We start from the raw sequence: 15,907 nt of genomic DNA on the forward strand, positions 1-15,907 counted from the left end.
CCTCTGATCCCCTTAGCCACAAGGGCCACATCTAACTCCCTCTTAAATATAGCCAATGAACTGGCCTCAACTACCCTCTGCGGCTGAGAGTTCCAGAGATTCACCACTCTCTGTGTGAAAAAAGTTCTTCTCATCTCGGTTTTAAAGGATTTCCTCCTTATCCTTAAGCTGTGACCCCTTGTCCTGGACTTCCCCAACATCGGGAGCAATCTTCCTGCATCTAGCCTGTCCAACCCCTTAAGAATTTTGTAAGTTTCTATAAGATTCCCTCTCAATCTCCTAAATTCTAGAGAGTATAAACCAAGTCTATCCAGTCTTTCTTCATAAGACAGTCCTGACATCCCAGGAATCAGTCTGGTGAACCGTCTCTGCACTCCCTCTATGGCAATAATGATTTCCTTCCTACAGATTTGGAGACCAGTAAACTGTGCGACAGAGGTTTACCTGCAATACTCTAGGTAGATGTGGTCTCACCAAGACCGATCGTTACAACTGCAGTACCAAACCTCCCTGCTCCTATACTCAAATCCTTTGGCTATGAAAGCGGAAACATGGAGGAACCATTCATATTCCGTGGTCGACTGCATCCCTCATGAACATCGAATTCTATACTGTTAGTTTGGGGGTCTATTCTCGACCATACAGGGGCACCCCCCGACATGTCGGGCTCCTCCTGGGTGGACGCTTGTACGATCGAGAGTAGTCGCCCAAAGAGTCGTACCGTTTTCTGATCACCAATGGATTTTCAACGTTGCAAATTTTCATCAACCTGCTGCGACTAGGACGGGTGCCGGCAGCTGCCGAACAAAAATCGGGGTAAGTGGGACAGGCCCTTAAGTCTTTTCCGGGTAAAAGTGCCCCATGCTGCCCTGTCTTCTTGTTAATCTAAAGCTGCTCTAATCCCCCCCTGAACATATTTTTGAGCTTTCTATTTCGGTTTTGTAATGTGGATAAAGGTTTAAAATAACTTGTGTGATAGGGCAGAGACACAGAATAATCGCATGTGAGCTGCTTGGCATGGTCTCTGCCGAATGCCCCACACAGCCCAACTGCACACCACGCCAATGCAGACATCAAAAATCTCTGCAAAGAAATGTCAGGAATGTCAACCATAATTCTCTATTCCTGCCAATAGCTTTGTAAATGATGTCCTTATAACACCCGTCACATTATATATCCTTCCTGCAACGGGGTGACATGTACTGCATTGTACACTCTGCCTTGCCTAACGTTTCATACAATTCTAGCACATTCTTCCTGCTCCTATATTTTGTGGTCAGCTGATAAAGGAAAAAAAAAATGAAAATTGGATGCATGAGATAAGTGGCTTTAAGGAAAGGAGGTGAAAGAAACATAGAAAATAGGTGCTGGAGGAGGCCATTCAGCCCTTTGAGCCAGCACCGCCATTCATTGTGATCATGGCTGATCGTCCCCAATCAGTAACCCATGCCTGCCTTCTCCCCCTATCCCTTGATTCCACTAGCCCCTAGAGCTCTATCTATACAAACATAGATGATCTGGGATCTGGGAGTTTCTCCAATGTCCAGGTCCACAATCGCTCAATCCCTTAATGTCCCAATATGCACAACACCTCCCCCTCTACCTCTCCCTGTTTGTTTGCTTTGTTCCTTCACTACAGGCCCTTTGAAGGCAGGCTGCCAGCTGACTATATATTTATTTAATATCTTTCTCCCCTCTACTACAATCAGTCCCAACCTGAACCATCATCTATCCGTTCCCTCCACAGATGTGAAACTACACCGCTTTGTCCACCAAACGTGGTTTAGTTTAGTTTGGAGATACAGCACGGAAACAGGTCCTTCGACCCACCAAGTACCAGCGATCCCTGCACGCTAGAATTTAGAAGATTGAGGGGGGATCTTATAGAAAATTACAAAATTCTTAAGGGGTTGGACAGGCTAGATGCAGGAAGATTATTCCCGATGTTGGGGAAGTCCAGAACTAGGGGTCACAGTTTAAGGATAAGAGGGAAGTCTTTTAGGACCGAGATGAGAAAATCATTTTTCACACAGAGAGTGGTGAATCTGTGGAATTCTCTGCCACAAAAGGTAGTTGAGGCCACAGTTCATTGGCTATATTTAAGAGGGAGTTTGGTGGCCCTTGTGGCTAAGGATCAGGGGGTATGGAGAGAAGGCAGGTACAGGATACTGAGTTGGATGATCAGCCATGATCATATTGAATGGCGGTGCAGGCTCGAAGGGCCGAATGGCCTACTCCTGCAACTATTTTCTATGTTTCTATGTTTCTATGTTCCTAGCACTATCCTACACACTACGGAAAATTTACAATTCTTACCGAAGCCAATGAACCTACAAACCTGTATGTGTTTGGTTGTCGGTCAGGGTAGTTGGAAAGAACTTTGAGACACGTCAATGTACGGAATCCTCAGGATTCCCGCACTCCCAGATTTCCGAACCTCCCTCCCTCTGGCAACTCACTCGTTGCCGTGGGCGATCACAGTTCCATCACCTCTGATCACAAAAAGTTCGATACGCTAGAACATTTATTTATCCCTGGCGGGAAATTGATCGGCCAACTGTCATAGAAAACACAAAATACATGAAACATGAAATTAAAGTGAAGAGTGGAAAGGCTTGGGGGATGTGCAAAGATTGAGGAGGGGGGGGGGGGGGGGGGAGTCAGTCTCAGTCTACCCACGACAGAAGGGGGAGGAGTTGTACAGTTTGATAGCCACAGGGAAGAAGGATCTCCTGTGGCGTTCTGTGCTGCATCTTGGTGGAACCAGTCTGTTGCTGAAGGTGCTCCTCAGGTTGACCAGTGTGTCACGGAGGGGGTGAGCTGTATTGTCCAGGATGCTCCATCCTCCATTCCGCACCATATGCGAGGAGCCACATGGTGGCAGTAAGTAGTTTCGATTCAGATTCAGATTTGTTTTTTTTGTCAGATAAAACAAAGTTCCTTGTTCAGATGAAGCTCAGAATTAAAGAGTGTAATGATAAATGCCCCAGTATATATAATGGTGACTGCAAAAAAGCAGGAAAGAAGCAAGATTGCAATGCAATGGTCTTACACTGCTCCTAGAACTTATAAACCTATTAAATTATTGTCCTTTTAAATATTTTTTAGCATAACAGATTGCAATGGTCTTACACTGCTCCTAGAACTTATAAACCTATTAAATTATTGTCCTTTTAAATATTTTTTAGCATAACAGATTGCATTGCAATCTGTTATGCTAAAAAATATTTAAAAGGACAATAATTTAATAGGTTTATAAGTTCTAGGAGCAGTGTAAGACCATTCGGCCCACCAAGTCTATCCCGCCATGCAATCATGGTTAATGTATCGTTCCCTCTCAAACACATTCTCCTGCCTTCTCCACATAACCCCTGATCCTTGTCAATGTGGAGTTTGTTTAGTTTGGTCTAGTTTAGAGAAACAGTGTGGAAACAGCCCCTTCGGCCCATCGAGTCCGTCCACGCCGACCATCGATCATACGTACACCAGTTCTATGTCCACGCGTTTTCGCATCCTACACACTAGGGGCAATTTACAGAAGCCAATTATCCAACAAACCTGCATGTCTTTGGAATGTGGGAGGAAAGCAGAGAAAAGCCACCTGGTCACCGGCAGGGGCGGATTAAGGCTCACTGGTGCCCTAAGCACTATAACCATATAACCATATAACAATTACAGCACGGAAACAGGCCATCTCGGCCCTACAAGTCCATGCCGAACAAATTTTTTTTCCCCTTAGTCCCACCTGCCTGCACTCGTACCATAACCCTCCATTCCCTTCTCATCCATATGCCTATCCAATTTATTTTTAAATGATACCAATGAACCTGCCTCCACCATTTCCACTGGGAGCTCATTCCACACCGCCACCACTCTCTGCGTAAAGAAGTTCCCCCTCATATTACCCCTAAACTTCTGTCCTTTAATTCTGAAGTCATGTCCTCTTGTTTGAATCTTCCCTATTCTCAAAGGGAAAAGCTTGTCCACATCAACTCTGTCTATCCCTCTCATCGTTTTAAAGACCTCTATCAGGTCCCCCCTTAACCTTCTGCGCTCCAGAGAATAAAGACCCAACTTATTCAACCTATCTCTGTAACTTAGTTGTTGAAACCCAGGCAACATTCTAGTAAATCTCCTCTGTACTCTCTCTATTTTGTTGACTACTCTCTCTATTTGTTGACTACTCTCTCTATTTTGTTGACACTGACCAATCTTGGTGCCCCCTCCTTTCCACACTGACCCAGTCCATTTTAGTTGTTGACCTGTCTGACCAGATATACAATGCAGGTTGCAGCAGTACAAAACAGTTCCAATATTCATGACCTGAAAGGCATTTTTCTACATTTCATTTACGCAAAATCACTGATAACATCCTCGAAATTAATACTTCTCAGAATGTCTGCTTTTGAATTGTTAATATACACAGTGAGTCGAGTCTTTCGTGAAGCATAACTGATCTATTTGGGTTTTTTACATGTTTCGGTTGTGCGAAAGACCTCTCTGTTGTGCAGTTGGTGACCATTAATGTTAAAAATATTCTTACGGCAATTTCAACATTTGGAAAGGCACTCAGATAAGAGACGACTATGTATACTAATTAAATAAAGGATCATTGAAGCTGTATGACATTTACCAGTGCAGTAGTCTTAGATTTCCAAGGATAGTGCACACATCATGTCTGAGGCACAGAGGTCAGTCGAGAATATTCCACAACAGGAAATATGTGACAGTGTTAATGATCTTACTGACCGACAGAGGTCAGAGTGCACTACGCCAGCAGTACCCCTTGTGGTACACCTCGGAAGATAACCCTAGGGTGCACCATGATCAAGAAACAGAACATTATGATCAATCTGCACTAGTTTTATCAACATTTTTTTTTTACAAATCTTCATTCGGTTTTTTTTCTTTCCACCCTTTTCCCAACTTTGTGGTGCCCCCTTTGGCCCTGGTGCCCTAAGCACGTGCTTAGTCTGCCTAATGGTTAATCCGCCCCTGGTCACCGGGAACAAAGTACCAACTCTGTGGAATGAAGATGGAACTAAACGAGTACAAGTTTCACTTTTAATATTGCAAAGTGGGCGGAGGAAAGCACGATGACGTCAAAATCAGGCAGAATGGGCATGAAATTAATACATTTATTCCAGCACAGATAAATGGAAGTTATGGGCCTCAGTAGGAAAAATAATATGGGCACTTCGTATTCCGTGGATAATGTCTTAGTGACTAAAGTGATTGAAGTATGTGGAGCATTGGTGAGACCATGGATAGACACAAAATGCTGGAGTAATTCGGCGGGTCATAAGATCATGTGATAGGAGTAAAATGAGGACATTCGGCCCATCACTCCGCCATTCAATCATGGCTGATCTATCTTTCCCTCTCAATCCCATTTTCCTGCATTCTCCCCATAAACCCCGACACCTGTCGGGTCAGGCAGCATCTTTGGAGAATTAGAAGGGTGGCAAGTTGGCGCAGTAGTAGAGTTGCTGCCTTACGCCTGCTTCTCGCCATTGACACCGGCGACTGAGCAACGCTGCTCCATCTCGACCTCAGCGCAGCGTTTGATACAGTGGACCACTCCATCCTAATTGACCGTCTCCGGTACGGGGTTGGTGTTGATGGCGCTGCCCTGAGCTGGTTAGTCTCCTACCTCAAAGATAGGAGTTTCTCTACAAACATAGGCGACTCATTCTCTTCCCCAGCTAGCCTCTGCTGCGGGGTTCCTCAAGGTTCCAACCTCCATCCACGCATTCATCTCCTCCCGCCTTGATTACTGCAACTCCCTATACACTGGCATCAGCCAATCATCCCTGTCCCGCCTGCAATTGGTCCAAAATGCCGCAGCGAGACTTCTGACGGGTACCCGTAAAAGGGACCACATCACCCCGATCCTGGCCTCCTTCCACTGGCCCCCACTATAGTACAGAACCAACTTCAAGCTCCTCCTATATGCATACAAAGCCCTTAACGGGTTTGCCCCCACCTATATCAAAAATCTTCCAACCCACCACTCTACCTCCAGGTCCCTCAGGTTGGCCGACATAGGGCTACTGACTATCCCGCGGTCCAGGTTTAAGCTCAGGGGTGACCGCGCTTTTGCGGTTGCAGCACCTAGACTGCAGAACAGCATCGCGCTCCTCATCAGAACTGCCCCTCCATCGACTCCTTTAAGTCTAGACTTAAAACCTATTTCTACTTACAAGTGTTTCTTGAGGTCCTCTGAGGGAGCGCTGTATGTATGTATTTATGTATGTATTGTTAGATCTGTGTACCACTGTATGTAGCATGTTAGTACCTGCACTAATGTAAAGCACTTTGTTCAACGAGAGTTACATAGAAAATAGGTGCAGGAGTAGGCCATTCGGCCCTTCGAGCCTGCACCGCCATTCAATATGATCATGGCTGATCATCCAACTCAGTATCCTGTACCTGCCTTCTCCCCGTACCCCCTGATCCCTTTAGCCACAAGGGCCACATCTAATTCCCTCTTAAATATAGCCAATGAACTGTGGCCTCAACTACCTTCTGCGGCAGAGAGTTCCACAGATTCACCACTCTCTGTGTGAAAAAAGTTTTCCTCATCTCGGTCCTAAAAGATTTCCCCCTTATCCTTAAACTGTGACCCCTTGTTCTGGACTTCCCCAACATCGGGAACAATCTTCCTGCATCTAGCCTGTCCAACCCCTTAAGAATTTTGTAAGTTTCTATAAGATCCCCCCCTCAATCTTCTAAATTCTAGCGAGTACAAACCGAGTCTATCCAGTCTTTCTTCATATGAAAGTCCTGACATCCCAGGAATCAGTCTGGTGAACCTTCTCTGTACTCCCTCTATGGCAAGAATGTCTTTCCTCAGATTAGGAGACCAAAACTGTACGCAATACTCCAGCTGTGGTCTCACCAAGACCCTGTACAACTGCAGTAGAACCTCCCTGCTCCTATACTCAAATCCTTTTGCTGTGAATGCTGACATACCATTCGCCTTCTTCACTGCCTTCTGCACCTGCATGCCTACTTTCAATGACTGGTGTACCATGACACCCAGGTCTCGTTGCATCTCCTCATTTCCTAATCGGCCACCATTCAGATAATAATCTACTTTCCTGTTTTTGCCACCAAAGTGGATAACCTCACATTTATCTACATTATACTGCATCTGCCATGCATTTGCCCACTCACTCAGCCTATCCAAGTCACCTTGCAGCCTCCTAGCATCCTCCTCACAGCTAACACTGCCCCCCAGCTTCGTGTCATCCGCAAACTTGGAGATGTTGCATTCAATTCCCTCATCAAAATCATTAATATATATCGTAAATAGCTGGGATCCCAGAACCGAGCCTTGCGGTACCCCACTAGTCACTGCCTGCCATTGTGAAAAGGACCCGTTTACTCCTACTCTTTGCTTCCTGTCTGCCAACCAGTTCTCTATCCATATCAATACTGAACCCCCAATACCGTGTGCTTTAACTTTGTATACTAATCTCTTATGTGGGACCTTGTCGAAAGCCTTCTGGAAGTCCAGATACACCACATCCACTGGTTCTCCCTTATCCACTCTACTAGTTACACCCTCGAAAAATTCTATAAGATTCGTCAGACATGATTTACCCTTCATAAATCCATGCTGACTTTGTCCAATGATTTCACCACTTTCCAAATGTGCTGCTATCCCATCTTTAATAACTGATTCTAGCAGTTTCCCCACTACCGACGTTAGACTAACTGGTTTTTAAATGTCCTATAGAAATAAAATTGACTTGACTTGACTGACAGCGCCAGACACCCGGGCTCGATCCTGACTACGGGCGCTGTCTGTATGGAGTTTGCACGTTCTCCCCGTGACCTGCGTGGGTTTTCTCCGAGATCTTCGACCCCCATCCCTCACCCCAATGATGTATAGGTTTGTAGGTTGATTGGTTTTGTATACATGTAAGTACCTGTGTGTGTGTAGGATAATGTTAGTGTGCGGGGATCGCTGGTCGAAGGGCCTGTTTCTGCCCTGTATCTCTAAACGAAACTAAACGAATAGGTGACATTTCGGGTCGGAACCCTTCGTCATATTGGTAGGAATAACATCGGGGGGGGGGGAACAGTGAGAGAGGGTGTTGCAGCCAGTTTGAAGAAGGGTTCCGAGCAGAAACGTCACCAATTCCTTTTCTCCAAAGATACTGCCTGACCTGCTGAGTTACTCCAGGACCAGTGTATGAATTACAAACAAGGGTGGTCTAAGGTTTGTTATAAGGATCTTTCTCATCCTGGTCATTCCCTCCATTCCCCGCTTGTGAGGGGATACAGAAGATTGAAAGACATAGCTTCAGTCTCAGGAACAGCTTCTTCCCCTCGGTTACCTGACCTGAATAGTACTCTCTTAAGTTAGGAGGTAGTCCCAATCTTCCTATCAACCCCATTGTAAATGCTGCACTTTTTCTCTTTAATGTCATGCGACAATACTGCAAACCTCTGGTATTTTTCTCTTTGCACTACATGTAGCCCTCTCCAATTGTGCCTGCTCTCCCCGTCCCCTCCCTAGTCATCCTAGTAGTTCCACTGTTCCCATCCTTGTATTCCTGCGACATCTTCCCCAGCCAACAATCGGCCATTATGGACTCCACCCTTCCTGAGGTCATCTGTTGCCGGCCCGATCTTGTTCTGGCTTTCTCTATCTTTCAGTCTGAAGAAGGGTTACGACCCGAAACGTTCCCAATTCCTTTTCTCCAGAGATGCTGCCTGAACTGCTGAGATATTCCGGCATTTTGTCTAACTTCGGTAAAAACCAGCATCTGCAGTTCTTTCCGACACACTGTTGTACTTGTGTATGGCTTGATTGTCTGCATGTATAGTCTACCACCAGGGGGCGCTGAACGATTGGCAGCCCCGCCAACATTCTGTTTGTTTTTCCGTCTTTAAACATTTTTTTTAGTGTGTGTTAAAAGTCTGTGTAAATGTTGTCCGGTTTGTTTTATGTGGGGGAGGGGGAGGGGGTCGGGGGAAACTTATTTTCAGTTTATTACCTTGCCGGAGATGCGACTGTTTTCCAGATTGCATTTCCGGTTGCCCTGCGGCCTACCATTGATGGAGCTGGAGGCCACTTCGAACTGGCTTGAGCCCCACCGCTAGGTGTGGACTTAACATCGGAGTCGATCCCTTGCCTGGGATCGCTCCAACCGCAGCCTGTGGACTTTACATCGGGAGCTCGCGGTCTTGGGAGAGGCCAGACGGCAGCTCCAACGACGCAGAAGCTCGACCAGCCCCGCTGTGCGGTTCGATTCCCCGGCGCTGGGGAGCTGACATTCCCTCGATGCAGGAGCTGAGCGCCCTGATACGGATGGCCCAAACACCGCCAGCTACGGGAGTCAAGATCGTCCCGTCAACGGAGGCTTGATGCCCCCGAGAGCAAAGAAGGGAAGAGATTTGAACTTTTTTTTTTCGCCTTCCATCATGAGGTGTGGAGGAGTCACTGTGGTGGATGTTTTTTATGTTCAAATGTGTTTGGTGTGTTCCGTTGCTTTTTATTTGTATGACTGACTTGGCAAATGAAATTCCTCGTACGTTGCAAAACATACTTGGCGAATAAAGTATTATTGTGATTGTGATTACCTGATTCAGTCGGATAACACGCAAACAAAAAGATTTTCCCTGTACCTCGGTGCACGTGACAATAATAAACCAATACTAATGTAAGGATGAGATTTATTTAATGCTCTGGTCTCTCTCCCCGGACTGCAGTGCCGTTGATCGCTGGTGACTCTAGTGTTACTGTGAAGAGTTGGCAGCTCTACAAAACACAACAGAGTTGTAATGTGGAACATTGCACTGGGTATTGAGGAATGGGTGAGTGTAAAGCATTGAGCGAATGAAAGAGGATGAAGAATGAGGTGCCCAAGGAGATAAAGGAGACTAAGGAGGTACTTCATGAGCCAAGTTCCGGTGCCAACTCTGTGCAAATAATTTATCACCAGCTTTCTTTGGAATTAGAAAGAAGAACAAATGATCTGGTGAATTTGCAGTCATACTATCAAACCCCAACTCTAGTTGTATGAGTGCCATGTGGCAGCTCTATGGAGATCAAACAGTTCTATGTCCATGAGTCTGAAGGGTCCAGACCCGAAACATCACCTTTCCTGTCCTCCAGAGATGCTGCCTGATCCACTGAGTTAGTTCAGTAGTTTGTGTTCTCGAGTTTGAAGAAAGGTCCTTGCCCGAAACATTGGCTATCTATGTGCTCCAGAGATGCTGCCCGTTAGAGTTCCTCCAGCACTTTGTGTCCTATGCAAGATTCCAGCACCTGCATTTCCTTGTATATCGAAAGCCGTGGATCTGAAGGCCAAGTTTGGCAGGAAAGGTTCGTATGGAGTCATAAAGTGATACAGTATGGAAACAGACCCTTCAGCCCAACTTGCCCACACCGGCCAACAATGTCCCAGCTACACTAGTCACACTAGCCTGCGCTTGGCCCATATCCCCCCAAACCTGTCCTATCCATGTGCTTGTCAAACCGCTTCTTCAATGTTGGGATAGTCCCAGCCTCAACTAACTTCTCTGGCAGCTTGTTCCATACACCCACCACCCTTTGTGTGAAAAAGGTACCCCTCAGATTCCCATTAAATCTTTTCCACTTAACCTTAAACGTATGTCCTCTGGTCCTCGATTCACCTACACTGGGCAAGAGACTCTGTGCAATTACCCGACCTATTCCTCTCATGATTCTATACACCTCTAGAAGATCACTCCTCATCCTCCTGCGCTCCAGGGAGTAGAGTCCCAGCCTACTCAACCTTTCCCTATAGCTCAGACCCTATAGTCCTGGCAACATCCTCGTATATCTTCTCTGTTGTCAACCCTTTCCATCTTGACAACATCTTTCTATGACATGGTGCCCAGGACTGAACACAATACTCGAAATGCGATCTCACCAATGTCTTATACAACTGCAACATGGCCTCCCAACTTCTTTACTCAAAGGTTAGGATGGAAGTTTACTAGATGAATGTAAGAAATGGGGATAGGAGGGGACTCGGTGGATCCTCCAGCTGTTCTGTTATCCAGTAATGTCAGAGTTCATCTACTTCCTCAAGCCCATCCCGTCACACTATTGGCACAGACTGAGATTTTGTTGATCTCAAGCCAGATGTTCAACCGGTCCTACTGTTTTCTCAACAACTCCTGAATCAAAGAAGGGAACACTCTGCAAGGCATCCATCCCAATTTCCAACTACTCAAAGCTCCTCCGACCCCCGACGCATGTGGCAAGGCATCCAGGCCATCACGGACTACAGACCCTCCAACATCACCCCCACATCCAGCGACGCCTCCTTCCTTGAGGAGCTTAATCACTTCTATGGCCGCTTCGACAGGGACAATCTAGAGACAGCCATCAAGGCTGTGCTACCTGCCGATCACCAACCCCTCACACTCACCCCCTACGACGTGTACGTGGCACTGAGTAGGACTAATGCACGTAAGGCTGCTGGCCCTGACGGCATCCCCGGGCGCGTGCTCAGTGCCTGTGCTGCGCAGCTGACAGACGTCTGGACTGACATCTTCAACCTGTCACTTGCCCAAGCAGTTGTCCCCACTTGCCTTAAAACCACCTCCATCGTGCCAGTGCCAAAACACTCCACTGCGGAAGCCTCAACGACTTCCGCCCAGTTGCACTTACCCCCATCATCACCAAGTGCTTCGAGAGGCTGGTCCTGGCACACCTCAAAAGCTGCCTACCCCCCACACTGGATCCCTATCAGTTTGCCTACCGCAAGAACAGGAGTACGGAGGATGCCATCTCAACGGCACTTCACTCCGCCCTCTCCCACCTCGACAACAGAGACACTTACGTAAGAATGCTGTTCATCGATTACAGCTCAGCATTCAACACCATTATACCATCTAAACTGATCACCAAACTCGGTAACCTGGGCATCGACCCCTCCCTCTGCAACTGGATACTGGACTTTCTAACCAACAGACCCCAGTCTGTGAGGTTAGACAAGCACACCTCTTCAACCCTCACCCTGAACATCGGCGTTCCACAGGGCTGTGTGCTGAGCCCCCTCCTCTACTCCCTCTTCACCTATGACTGCACACCTGTACATGGTACTAACACCATCATCAAGTATGCAGATGATACAATGGTGATTGGCCTCATCAGCAACAACGATGAGCTGGCCTACAGGGAGGAGGTCCAGCACTTAGCATCATGGTGCGCTGACAACAACCTGGCCCTTAACTCCAAGAAGACCAAGGAGCTCATTGTAGACTTCAGGAAGTCCAGAGGCGGCACGCACACCCCCATCCACATTAACGGGACGGAGGTGGAATGTGTTTCTAGCTTCTGGTTCCTGGGTGTCAACATCTCCGATGACCTCTCTTGGACCCACAATACCTCTACTCTGATCAAGAAGGTTCATCAGCATCTCTTCTTCCTGAGGAGACTGAAGAAGGTCCATCTGTCTCCTCAGATCCTGGTGAACTTCTACCGCTGCACCATCGAGAGCATCCTTACCAACTGTATCACAATATGGTATGGCAACTGCTCTGTCTCCGACCGGAAGGCATTGCAGAGGGTGGTGAAAATTGCCCAACGCATCACCGGTTCCTCGCTCCCCTCCATTGAGTCTGTCCAAAGCAAGCGCTGTCTGCGGAGGGCGCTCAGCATCGCCAAGGACTGCTCTCACCCCAACCATGGACTGTTTACCCTCCTACCATCCGAGGTCCAGGAACAGCTTCTTCCCGGCGGCTGTCACTCTACTCAACAACGTACCTCTGTGACTGCCAATCACCCCCCCCCCCCCGGACACTCCTCCCACAGGAAAAACACTATGTCTGTATATATGCTAATGTAAATATTTATTCAAATCATATGCTATGTCGCTCTTCCAGGGAGATGCTAAATGCATTTCGTTGTCTCTGTACTGTACACTGACAATGACAATTAAAGTTGAATCTGAATCTGAATCTGAATCTGAACCAGAATTGGTAAAATAATAAATCATTTACCGAAGCAAAAGCAAAACCTGAGAGACAAATCTAGAAATAACTCAGCCAGTTAGGTCACATTCTGTAAGGTCATTAACCTGAAACCAAAACTCATTCTTTCATTCCACAGATGCTGCCTGATCTGCCAAGTAAATCCGGCATTTTCTATTTTAACGTGAATTGGTTCAAATAAAATTATTTGGAAGAGACGAAACGGAAGTTTTCAAGTTACTTTAAATGACACTCTATTAAAATTCTTTCTGACCTAATAGAGTTTGGGCTGTGGACTTGGGGTCAAAGTCCACAGCCCAAATTATATAAATAAATATTATTATTTATTCAAATCGTTTGCTATGTCGCTCTACAAGGGAGATGCTAAATGCATTTCGTTGTCTCTATACTGTACACTGACAATGACAATTAAAATTGAATCTGAATCTGAATCTGAATCTGAATCTGAATCTCTGGTTGTGAAAAGAGAACAGAATTCCTCAATGCTGATTGCTATATCATGATTGAATAGCTTGCCATGGTCACTTGTCACGAGCTATACAGCCATAGAGCCAAACAGCGTGGTAAACAGGCCCTTCGGCCCAACTCATCCATGCCAACGCAACAAGCCCTATCTACACTAGTCCCTTTGGCCCATCTCCCTCCGAACCTATCCTATCCATTTAACTCTGGGTGCTCTTGTTTCCCCCCACATTCCAAAGATGGGTGGATTGGCAAGTTAATTGCTCACTGGAAATTGCCCCTAGTATGCAGGTGGATTCTGGGGACAGTTAGAGTCATAGTGTCGAACAGAGTGGAAACAGGGCCCTCAGCCCAATTTGCCCACGACTGCCAATATGTCCCATCTACACTGCATTTAGCTTATATCCCTTTGAATCTATCCGATCTGTGTACCTATCTAAATGTTTCCTAAACATTGTGATAGTACCTGACTCAACTACCTCCTCCGGCAGTTCGTTCCATACACCCACCACCCTTTGTATAAAAAAGTTACCCCTCAGGATCCTATAGCTTCCCCACCCCCTCACCTTCAGCCTATATCCACTGGTTCTTGATTCCCCTACTCTGGATGAAGGATTGCATTCACCTGATCTATTCCTTTCATGATCGTATACACTTGATGGGAATATGGGCAGGATCAAATCAGGGTAAGTAGCATTAGTCTGTGAATGGGTGCTTGGTGGTTGGCACAACCACAACGGGCCGAAGGGCCTGTTTTGCTCTATGGCTCCAACATCTTTTGGGTGCCCTGCCATGAATCTATTGCTTGACCAACATGGTTACAAAATAGGAATTGATTTGGAATGTGTTTGCAAGTGAAGAGGATCTTGCACAAGCTTACAACTGGCAACAGTGAAAGAGAGGAAATAGATCTTAATGATTTTCATTTACTTTCTCGTGCAAATGCCAGCATCTACACAAGGCTGCACCTCCCCTATATTTAGAAGGATGAGAGGATATCTCATTGAAACATATAAGATTGTTAAGGGGTTGGACACGCTAGAGGCAGGAAACATGTTCCCGATGTTAGGAGAGTCCAGGACCAGGGGCCACACAGTTTAAGAATAAGGAGTAAGCCATTTAGAATGGAGGCGAGGAAACACTTTTTCTCACAGAGAGTGGTGAGTCTGTGGAATTCTCTGCCTCAGAGGGCAGTGGAGGCAGGTTCTCTGGATACTTTCAAGAGAGAGCTAGATAGGGCTCTTAAAGATAGCGGAGTCAGGGGATATGGGGAGAAGGCAGGAACGGGGGGGTACTGATTGGGGATGATCAGCCATGATCACATTGAATGGTGGTGCTGGCTCGAAGGGGCGAATAGCCTCCTCCTGCACCTATTGTCTATTGTCTATTTCACTGGAGTGTCAGTCTGGATCAGATACAAGTGTAAGAAGGAACTGCAGGTGCTGGTTTACACCACAGATAGACACAAAATGCTGGAGTAACTCAGTGGGACAGGTAGCGTCTCTGGATAGAAGGAATGGGTGACGAATGCAGACAGAAGGGTCTCAACCCGAAACATCACCCATTCCCTCTATCCAGAGATGCAGCCTATCCCGCTGAGTTACTCCAGCATTTTGTGTCCATCCTCAGTAACAAAGTGCGTTCCCATCTGAACCATGGCAAAGTGTTAGAAATACGATTTCCTGCTTTAAATTCTGACTGCTTGTCATCTCTATTGAATTCCCTTATGTTGCTATCATAATTAAATGGCATCAAGTTAAGAGCAATTTGTCAACAATGCAGGATTATAAAGGATCAACATTTCATGTTATCTTCTGAACACAAACAACTAACCAGCTAATCTTTATCCTCAGGCCCTTAAAACCATTCACTCAGTAACCTGAACCAAACTCAACAACAAATGTATCCGTAAATCGATTGTATTTACATAAATCGATTGTATCTTTGAAATTGGTGCGGTGGTAGAGTTGCTGTATCATAGCGCCAGAGGACTGGGGTGCGACCCTGACTAGGGGTGCTGTCTGTACGGAGTTTGTACGTTCTTGCTGTGACCGCATAGGTTTTATCCAACATTCCAAAGGCATACAGGTTTGCAGGTTAATTGGCTTCGGTGAAAATTGTAAATTGTCCTTAAGGGGCCTGTCCCACTTGGCCGTCATTCGCGCACCATTTACGCGACCTGCTAATGTGTTGGTAGCGCGTGGGTAGCCTGTGGGTAGTGCGGGACGAGCGCATGGTGTGGCGTGGCGTGGAGGAGTTTGGACTTCATCCTGCACGAAGTCTTCGCCCGCCACCGGCCTGTCGCACAACTGACGGCCAAAGTGGGACAGGCCCAAGGCACTGGCGCGGCGCAACGTCTCACCTCCAACAGCAGCAGAAGCAGGCAAACCATCGCCCAGCTCGGCCTGGGGCTCACAGCCGTTACGGAGCCGGATCCGTCCCCACTCCCACTCCCAGAGAC

Source organism: Leucoraja erinacea, chromosome 27 (assembly GCF_028641065.1).
Source record: "Leucoraja erinacea ecotype New England chromosome 27, Leri_hhj_1, whole genome shotgun sequence".
NCBI classification, from domain to species: Eukaryota; Metazoa; Chordata; class Chondrichthyes; order Rajiformes; family Rajidae; genus Leucoraja; species Leucoraja erinaceus.